We start from the raw sequence: 10,309 nt of genomic DNA on the forward strand, positions 1-10,309 counted from the left end.
TTGAATACACTGATGGACCAAATTTGGACATGCTTATCTAAATCTAATTGGAAATTCAGATCTCTATACAGTCATTTACCCTTAAGTTTTAAGCCATTGCATTTCATCTGTTATTTATGATTTTGTTTAGATTTCAGAAAAAACCCAGTACTTCGTGACACATCTTAATTTATACTTTACCTTTAAGACCTGGTTACTCCCTGAACCGAGAGCACAACATTTATTCATGTGCACAGAAGTTATGAACCACAACCAAAGGTGAAACAATACACTTCTCCAATAAATACAAAGTCATTGGTTCAACCTTGGTTTGAAGAGCGATGAAAACACCACTACCTTTTCTGATAGTTTTAAGGGAGAATCTTCCCACAGGATTGTGGTTTTGGCCAGCCCCTTCCCAGCGTAACAGAGGAAGATGGGGGTCCTGACAGCCATCCTGGGGTTCCCCTTGTTAGTTCTAGTCACTGGAGGCTGATGTGTGGCTGCCTAAGACAGCTACAAAACCCAGCAGCACAACACTGAATATACCTAATGTGCTAATAAGAGAGAGAAAAACTTTCTTTTTTCTCTCACTTAGGATACTAAAGGGCAATAGGGCACCTACCAGCAAAAAGTCCAGAGGCAGAGATCTAGCAACACAGAGAGAATTCGAAAGGTGCATTTTCACAAATGGTAAGCGCATGATAAGCTTTCTTTGCATTCTCTAGGGGTAAGCTATTTCTCAAAAGCCAATTCCCACTATGACTGGCACCTTTGGCATTTATGAAATACTCAGTGTTTTGCACTCAGCTAAAGGAATCTGTGTATTCAGAAAAGAAGTGACTGAAAAAATTCAAGATGTCCTGGTCATCTACTGCCAATCACCATTTCTCACTCCACAGGGATTTACTCCATGGAGAGTACAGCTTCGGGTCTCCCTTTAGGGAAGTTTCCTTCTCATTGCTAGAATAAGTCCAAGTAGATTCTTGACTATCCTCTAAAATCCTGACAAGCAATGTGGAAAGAAAAGAAGAGCACATTTCTGAAAATGGAAGATGTGCATAAATAATAACATTATATAAGGTAAAGATCACAGAATTTATCGAATGTAAAGCATTAACACTACATGTGTTAGGGAATATCACAGTTCAAAGGGCAGGATTTTAATGAATCTCACAAATACAACAAGTACATTGTACACTGTATGCATTGTTGCTTTCAAAGACATTGATCCATTGCTGAGCAACAGGAATGACAAAACAACCTTCCAGCCCCAAAGGGTCAAATTCAGGAACATTTTACAAAATCTTCAGTTTCACCTCAGACAATTGCATTTTATGAATGATTAAATCAAAGTGTCATGATGCAAAGAGAAATAATAACAAGCTTACTGGTAAACCTGTCATAGCTGAGGAAAGAATGAGGTGATCTTCTTTGAAACTAAAAATCTTTTCACACATTATGGAGGCTACTATCAGTACAAGTTGAGAGTAAGGGAGTAATTCTCAAGATTCAACCAGCTATTAATTTCCATTCACTGGGCAAAAAAATATTTCTCGCATTCTGATTTGAGAAAGCACAATGACTTATTTTTTAAAGATTAAGTTATTCTAGAGGAATTATAAACAGGGGGCAGCATCAACACTTAGGTTAGTAGGGTTTTTTTTTTTTTTCCTTTAAGAAATGGGACTGAGTCCTGACTATAACACCATTAAGACAGGCACCTGGAGGTGAGCATACAAATACCAATCAATTTTATGAGCAGCCGGTAGGTCTGAAATTTCTGCCCCCTTTTTATTTTCCTACAGACATAATTGTTTACTTTAGTGCACAACTGTATGAAAGAAATTAGACTCTTTTTACCTGTGAAAACTTATCCTGGCTCATTTGTGAAACCCCAAACTATCCCATACTGAAATAGTTTTAGAAGAGCCTCATATCTATGGACAATCTTCTTGGCTTGTAAAATTCACATGAGCCTTGCATACAAATTCTGTGTATTTTCATTGCTTCCACAACCTTTTCTCTTTTCTTATTATGTTATAGGTTAAGAGGACATAAGTATGTGTTAGAAGTAAACACTTGCAGCATAATATGTGTTAGCATTCCCTCACAAATAAATATTCCCCCAAAGAGCCAAACAGAGTAGAAAGGGCAGGCAGAATGCATTATACTTATTTAGTTTCATTGCATCATTTTATTTAGGGCCTAAAATGATCCCCTTAGCGTGGCTATAATTTCTTTTGGTCTTAGAAAGTGTACATTGGGTTGCTGAGGTCAACTTGATCTCTATATGGTATCCTAAACCAGTGTCATCTCTTAATTAAACACAACTTTCTGGAGACAAGAGGTAAATAGAGAGCAAATTTATATAAATCTTACCGAAATCTGGGAGCATTCTAGATTTTTTCCTTTTCCTCATGCCCCCATATTTAATTTGATAATAAAAATTTCTCTCAGGTTGGCTCTCTCTGCAGTGTCTTCTAATGCCCTGGCTTTAATTCAAACTATCATCATTTCTCACCAGGATTATGACAGTAAATCCACCTGATCCCTCTGCCTCCAGTCTTCCTCTGTATTTATTCTGTCATCTATGCCAATACTATAGTGATGTGTCTAAAGCACAGATTTATTATTTTTTCCATCTTGTTTAAATCTTTTGATTGCCTGGCTAATTCCTTGACAGCAACACTGTTAATAGTATTAAATAGCCCTTGGGAATGTAACACCTGAGCACACAAGCAGGAGTCAAGCAACATACCCTGAGCTGCTGGGACATAGAGACTTCATGGGAAAAGAACTTGAACATGGACCCCAGCAAAAATCCAGATCTATGCAGACATGTCTGATGGAGAAGAAGAACACATAGTAACCTGATTTTAGAAGGTACCAACTGGGGGCCAGAGAGAAAATCTCTAAGAAAAGAATGAATTTACCAGTGCAGACTATATCCAATAGCAGGGACAAGAGTTTGCTAATATATATATAAGATACAGAATAAAATCCAAACTCCTTAATATGTCTGCCATAAACTGTCCTCAATGACACTCAATCTTGCCATTTAATTCTCATTGTTCATTATAACCTGAGCATAGTCTGTTTTCCCATATGGCCATGTAGCATGGTAAGAGCTATAAGAATTTAGTCTCCTATGACTTCTTGTTCTCACATTTGCTATTTCCTCTGCTTATGATATAATTTCTTACCCCTTCTCCTTATTTCCTTTCTTCACCTGGATAAATAAATTAGTTTTGGCAGCCTTCTATAAATCTCAACTCTTCAGACCCTACTATGTGTTGTTAATGTCTTCTTTGAATCCAGTGACTCTATAATTGTAAATCATACTGCAATATAATGATTTCTTTACTTTCTACCTCCTCCATTAAATAGTGGATTCTTCAACAACAAGGGTATTCTAAAAATTGCATGATTAAAATAAATAAATAAATAAATAAATAAATGAATAAATAAATAAATATTGCATGATTAATGCAAAGTCTGATAAAGAATAAATATTCAGTGATTAATTGATTTATTTAATTTAATTGATTAACTTCCCCTAATATTTTGTATCTTTCATACAGTTCTATCTATCTATATTTAATTGATTAATTAACTCCCCCTAATATTCTGTATCTTTCATACAGATCTATCTATCTATATAGAATGTGGCCCCCACCATCCAGATAACATAACAATTGGAGTCCCATCCCCTCCCATTATATACAATTATCTGAGATTATTTGCTTTGCTTTTGCTTTCACTCTACCTGTTTTTCTTTCCCAATTTTCTTAGTTTTCACCTTTACTTTTCCTCCTTTTAAATTTTGTTCTAGTAGTATTAAGAGTATGCTAAGCATTCTATAAATATTTTATATATTTTTATTTGTATTGTGTAAAAGTTTTTGTACAAATTAATAAATAAATCTTGACCTTAAAGGGGCTTAGAATCTACTAAGAGATCCAAGACATGTGCAGCATACAAATCTAATGCATGATTGAAAATGAGAAGTTCCATAAAGGAGAAACGCATAATGTGGTATGAGAGTTCAGAAGATATTCTAGGTAGGTTATCGATAAAGTTGTAGTGGGCACTATGGCTTGTTCACTTACTTGGTGCAAGCAGGAATTTTTTCCAGGCTGCTGGACTGAGGGTCTCATTCTTCAATGACTGAATGTCTCTCTCACTCCCTTGCTATCTGATCCTCTGCTTGGAGCAACTCAAAACTTGGCAGCTGACTTTCATTGGAGTGAGCAATGAAAAGTCAAAGGAAAATGTGACAAGATGGAAGCCACATACTATTGGTAAATCTAATTTTGGAAGTGATATCCCATCATCTTAACTCTATTATATGGTAGAAGAGAGACACATTAGGTACAGTCCATATTCAAGGGGAGGAGATTACATAAGTGAGTAAATACAAGGAGGCAGAGATCATCTAGAGACTGCCTGCCACATATATACCTCATGGGACTTTCATTACAAATGAGACAAAACAACAGCAAACAAAAATAGAAAGGTAACACAGGCCCACCTTCAAGCAATTCACATGGCTGTTTTTCAAAAGACACTTTGGAAGGAATGACAAAAGGAATGGTAAACAAGAAAATTGCAAATATGAGCAAATCTAAATAAGGGTTGACAGTATAAAACAATAATAATAGTTTGATGAATAATATGGAGTGTAATTTTAAAAAAAACAGACAAAATTATAAACAAAGGAAGAGAGCAAGACATCAATAATATAAGAGAAGCAACTGAACGTAAATTGTCCAAGGCCCTTGTATTGTTTTAGAGTTTCCTAAATCCATGTACGCATATTACATTTTAGAGGTAACCACTGAAGTATAGACATAAATTCTGTTGTTTCCAGGCTGGTAGAATGAGTCTAAGGATATGTGTTTGGTGGAAAGGAATTACGACTATAAATAAAACCCAATTGGCCCAAAAAAAACACAGACAATATGAACACTGGAAGACATGCAAAAAGTGGGGTAAACAGAAATCACAGAATGGTAGAAAATAAAAGGTTTGGAAATAAAGAAAGTACAAAGTAAAAGAGCTACCAATTAAGCAGAATCCACAGAAGATAGCACTGATTAGATAGGGGTCCCAAGGAAAAAGAAAAACTAATGACCTGCCACGTTTCACTAGTGTGATTAGAAAGTTGACTGTGATATAATCAGAATTAGGGAATACGGGACGGGTTGCTATTTAGTGAAAATGCACAACTTCAGTTTTGAAAATGTTATTTAGGATTCAGCGGTATTTCCTGAACAACACTATTGGTTGAATCTGAGTTGCCTGTGAAACATCCAAATGAACTGTTCATTCAGACAGAGTACAGAAGCATAGATGTATGCACTAATGGCAGAGTTTCTTGTCAGACAGACCTTGGATTAAATCCCAGTTTTTCCATTTACTAGCTGTGTGATTTGGACCAAGTCACTTTAGTGTTTCTAGCCTCAGATTTTTCAACTTCATGATGGCCAAGAGTATCACTGTTGAAAGAATTCATTCAATTAAACAAGATAATGAATATAAAATGTTTAGAACAGTGCCTGATACACAGTGTGTGATTACTTTTTTTTTTTAAAGATTTTATTTATTTATCTGAGAGAGAGAATGGGAGACAGAGAGCATGAGAGGGGTGAGGGTCAGAGGGAGAAGCAGACTCCCCGCTGAGCAGGGAGCCCAATGTGGGACTCGATCCCGGCACTCCGGGATCATGACCTGAGCCGAAGGCAGTCGCTTAACCAACTGAGCCACCCAGGCGCCCCACAGTGTGTGATTATTAAAAGAACTTATTTACAGTCGATTCTATTCCCTTTAATGGCCATGATTTTTATTTATTTTTTATTTTTTATTTATTTTATTTTATTTTATTTTTGTTTTAAGAGTTCAGCTTTTTATTGAGCAGCTTATAGAAGAGGTTTAGTCAAAAAGACCAAAGCCCATGTCATCAACAGACTCCTCAAATTGTTCCTTCTTTGCTTCCACTTTCTTCTCCTCAGCTGGGGCAGCCGCGTGGAAGGAGCAGGACCTCCAGCTGGTGCAGCGCCAGCTGCTGGGGCCAGTCCACCAGCTCCTACGTTGCAGATGAGGCCCCCCAGTGTTGACGTTGGCTAGGGCCTTTGCAAACAAGTCAGGCCAGAAAGGTTCAACATTCACACCAGCTGCTTTAATGAGGGCATTGATCTTATCCTCCGCGACCGTCACCTCATCGTCGTGCAGGATGAGGGCCGAGTAGATGCAAGCGAGCTCCGAGACCGAGGCCAGAGGGCGGGCGAGTGCTGAGCGAACGCTGCCGGGCACCGTGCTAGTCGCCGGATGAAGTGAGGGCCTCACCGCAACGCGGCCTTAGCTTCCTCGGAAGGACCCAGCACCTTAGCGGCAGCTGAGGAAAAGACTGGCCATGACTTTTTAAAAACCTCATAAATAACATTTTTTATTCAAAATGCAGCATCAAATGAAACTGCATCTTGAATTTAATTTTCCTAAAAGCAAATCTACTGAAAGACTAACATGCTATAAGGTTCCTGTTGAAGTACCCCATCATGTGGGTCATATTTGTCAATATTTTTAGGAGAGTGTTGTCATGGAGTCATACAGTTCCTTGCCACCAATACCAGATGTCTACTCAGAGTTCAGAAACAGTTTTTCAGATTTTACAGTATCAGACAAGCTTGCCAGGAGATCGGCAATACAATAATTTACTAAAAATTCTTAGATCATTCACTTGAATAAATCGTAGAGAATAAATGAAGCCAGCATATTTCTACTATTCTTATCTTGTATAAGAGGGAGCTGACAACTCGAAAAACTTCAATTTGTATATGGATTCATGACTTCTCAGTGAAAATATAAACTGAGATAAAGTAAGTCATCTAATGTAAGAGAAGGAACCTAATTAAATTTTAAAAAGAAAAAAGAAAGGGAGTCACTTCAAGACAGTGTATTGTTCTGGCAACAATGCTGGGTAGCCTTTGACATTAATACTTATAAGATCATGGAAATCATGTACTAATTCTAAGCCCATTTTCTTTCTCTTTTAAAAATGTTTTGTTTGTTTCTTTTTTTATTTCAAGATTTTTCTTGGGGCGCCTGGGTGGCTCAGTTGGTTAAGCGACTGCCTTCGGCTCAGGTCATGATCCTGGAGTCCCTGGATCGAGTCCCGCATCGGGCTCCCTGCTCGGCAGGGAGCCTCCCCCTCAATCGGGCTGGATCCCAGGACCCTGGGATTATGACCTGAGCTGAAGGCAAACGCTTAACCAGCTGAGCCATTCAGGCGCCCCATCTCTTTTAAAAATATTTTAAAATAATTTGAAACTAGTAATTTCATAAAATAAAGATACTCTCTTACATAATCATAGTACAATTATAAAATGAAGTGTATTTTTTGTCTCATTTTCATTTCTCTAGAAGTTTGATTTGGGTCAATTTTATATCTACCTGTTCTCTACTTAACTTTCTTTTTATTTATTTATTTTAAAAGATTTTATTTATTTTTTTTGAGAGAGAGAGAAAGAGTGAGAACACGAGTGGGGGGAGGAGAGGGAGAAGCAGACTCCTGGCTGAGCAGAGAGCCTGACATGGGGCTCGATCCCAGGACCCTGAGACCATGACCTGGTCAGGACCCTCATATCATGACCTAAACTGAAGGCAGATGCTTAACCGACAGAGCCACCCAGGTGCCCCTCTCTACTTAACTTTTTAACACATAAAATATGGTTATAATATCTTTTATATGACCATTCTGCTAATTCAAATATCTCTGTCAGTCCCAGGTCAATTTTATAAATTAATTTTTTATTTTGAAAGAGTTTGACTCACAAGGAGTTGCAAAAATAGTGCAAAGATTCCCCATGTATTCTTCCTCTAACTTTGTTCAATGATAATACCTTATACAAGCATAGTGCATTGTCAAAAAGAAAATTGACATTGGGACAATACTATTAACTCAAATACAAACCTTTATTGGAATTTCTCAGGTTTTGCATGTACTCGTGTGTGTGTGGACACTGAGTAGGGAGAATGGTTCTATGAAAGTTTGTCACATATATAGATTTGACTAACAAAACTACATTCAGGATACAGACTGTTCCCTTACCATACACACAAATAAAACTTCCTTCATATTACCATATTACTCCTTAATTGCCATTCCCTTTTTCCACCTCTAACCTCTGGCACTCACTGTTATGTTTTCCATCACTATGACTTTGTCACTTCAAGGTTGTTATGTAAAGGAAATCACTCAGTAAAATCCTCTGAAGTTAGATACATACAAATACACATAAAATACATGTGTTTCTAAATCTATCTTTATAGATATATTTCTATATTCAACATCTATATCTATATAGAACTGATTTTTAGAAAACTCAAATCTCTCCAAATGACTTAGCTTAAGAATGGCATTGCTCTTACTTAAGATTTAGAGACTATCACGATATTACTGCTTATTTATTTAACGATTATTCTAGATGGTTGTTTATGCAGTGGATAATTTTGTCTTTGTTTTTTCTAGTTGTCTGATTGGTTGTTTCATTAGTTTCGGGAGAAGGGGATTGGAGTTTGAATTAAGTTCAGCTTAGTGCATCAATTTAAAGAAGCTCTCTTAGTTATTGTCAAAAAAATCAATCATTGAATTATGTTTGAATAAGATATATCAAATATGAAAGAGGAGACTATTATTTCATACACTATAGCAAAAAATAGCCCAAATATTCTCTATTCAACAGGAAATCCCCTGCTATATGAATATCGTTGAATAATTGGCACAAAGCTGGTAAATTCTTTCATAGATATGATTTAGATGAACTAATATATTTCATAATTTACATAGTTTAAATATTTAACAGTTAAACTATATTTGAAATAGTTTATATTTGTAGTAGTCAAACCATTACAAACACATTTTGGGGACTTAAGTAGTTAAAATATTACATTTGAAAGACTAGCAATCAACCTGTTAAATTTTTTGACTCTGTTTACTTACAATTAACTAATAATTTTAGAAAGATGATCTGTAGTCAAGGTAACAAGGATCAGAAAATGGATAGTGAAATTATAAGAAACCTTGCCCTATATGGCCCTGTTTACCACAGTACAGTGTGTTCGCTGTGTTCCTGTGGGCACCAGAATGTAAACATGCTTTGACCTTCTCTTCTTTACCTTGCTGAGAAAAGTAATTTCAATAGAACATTTAAATTCTCTGAGAGCATAAAAAAAAAAATTCTCTGAGAACAGTTTTCACAAATACAGTTGTAACTTATGTTTCTATGACTGCGGTCCAATAATCTATAATTCCTGACTTATTTCTCTGTACAATCACTTTAAAGCAAAGTAAAATGTAAAATTGATTTCAAGAGAGATGAAACTATAAAAACATTATTTTTTGTAGTATTCCAAAGTCTCTAATGAACCTATCGTGTTGATGAGATTTATGTAGTACGGGAAAATTTTCAAAATGTTTATTCAGAAGATGTATGCAGATACTATTATTAATTCATTTTTAAGTGTACAATACTGGTGTACAAGTAAAGTGGTGGGGTACTTAAATTGCTTCCATTATTACAGAATTATTTCTTAGAAAAATAGACACTAACTTTAAGCACTTTTGGCACTACAGATTTTAATCTATATACCATTCTGAATTTCTAAGGGTAAAACTTGCCAAAATAAGCCTATTTGCTCAACTATATGTGACACAACAATACTGGGGAATGATAACAGACTTGATTTTTTTTCCGTAGTTTTTTTCTTGCCTCCTGGATCTACCTATTAACTTAATGGCATCCATTCCTTGTGTAGATGGGGCTTGGGAGGTGGGGGACACAAGTGAAAGCAAAATAACCAGCCAACTTTCTTTTCTTTTTTTTTTTTAATTTTATTTTGTGCCAGCCAACTTTCTTAAGCGACTGTTTTAAAAACTCATATCTCATCCTATAGTTTTAAACCAAGGCACTTTTAAATTTGAATAGCTGACCTGTTTGAAAAAAGTGTGTGTGTGTGTGTGTGTCTGTGTGTGTTTAAGATTTATTTATTTATTTGAGAGAGAGAGAAGGAGAGAGAATCTCAAGCAGACTCTGTGCTGAGTGTGGAGCCTGACCTGATAGAAGGCACAGGGCCCAAAACTTGAACAATGGAAATGAGAGCCCATGATTAAAAAATCAGTGGGAATTATACACCACAGTAGAAGCCAAGAAGATGCTGCTGATGTGAGGATGAGACATTTTTCCTTTATATGAGAATAATATGTGAGCCCTTGACTGAAATTTCTCATTTATCTCTCCAGATCTGTTCTTTTCTGTGTTGCCTTGGACCT

At 36.2% G+C, this 10,309-nt stretch overlaps 1 pseudogene; it reads right to left on the reverse strand.

Moving 5' to 3' along the window:
- Positions 1 to 5,876: 5,876 nt before the first annotated feature.
- LOC110585696 lies at positions 5,877 to 7,900 on the reverse strand (annotated as a pseudogene).
- Positions 7,901 to 10,309: the final 2,409 nt, after the last annotated feature.

This window comes from Neomonachus schauinslandi, chromosome 3 (assembly GCF_002201575.2).
Source record: "Neomonachus schauinslandi chromosome 3, ASM220157v2, whole genome shotgun sequence".
NCBI classification, from domain to species: Eukaryota; Metazoa; Chordata; class Mammalia; order Carnivora; family Phocidae; genus Neomonachus; species Neomonachus schauinslandi.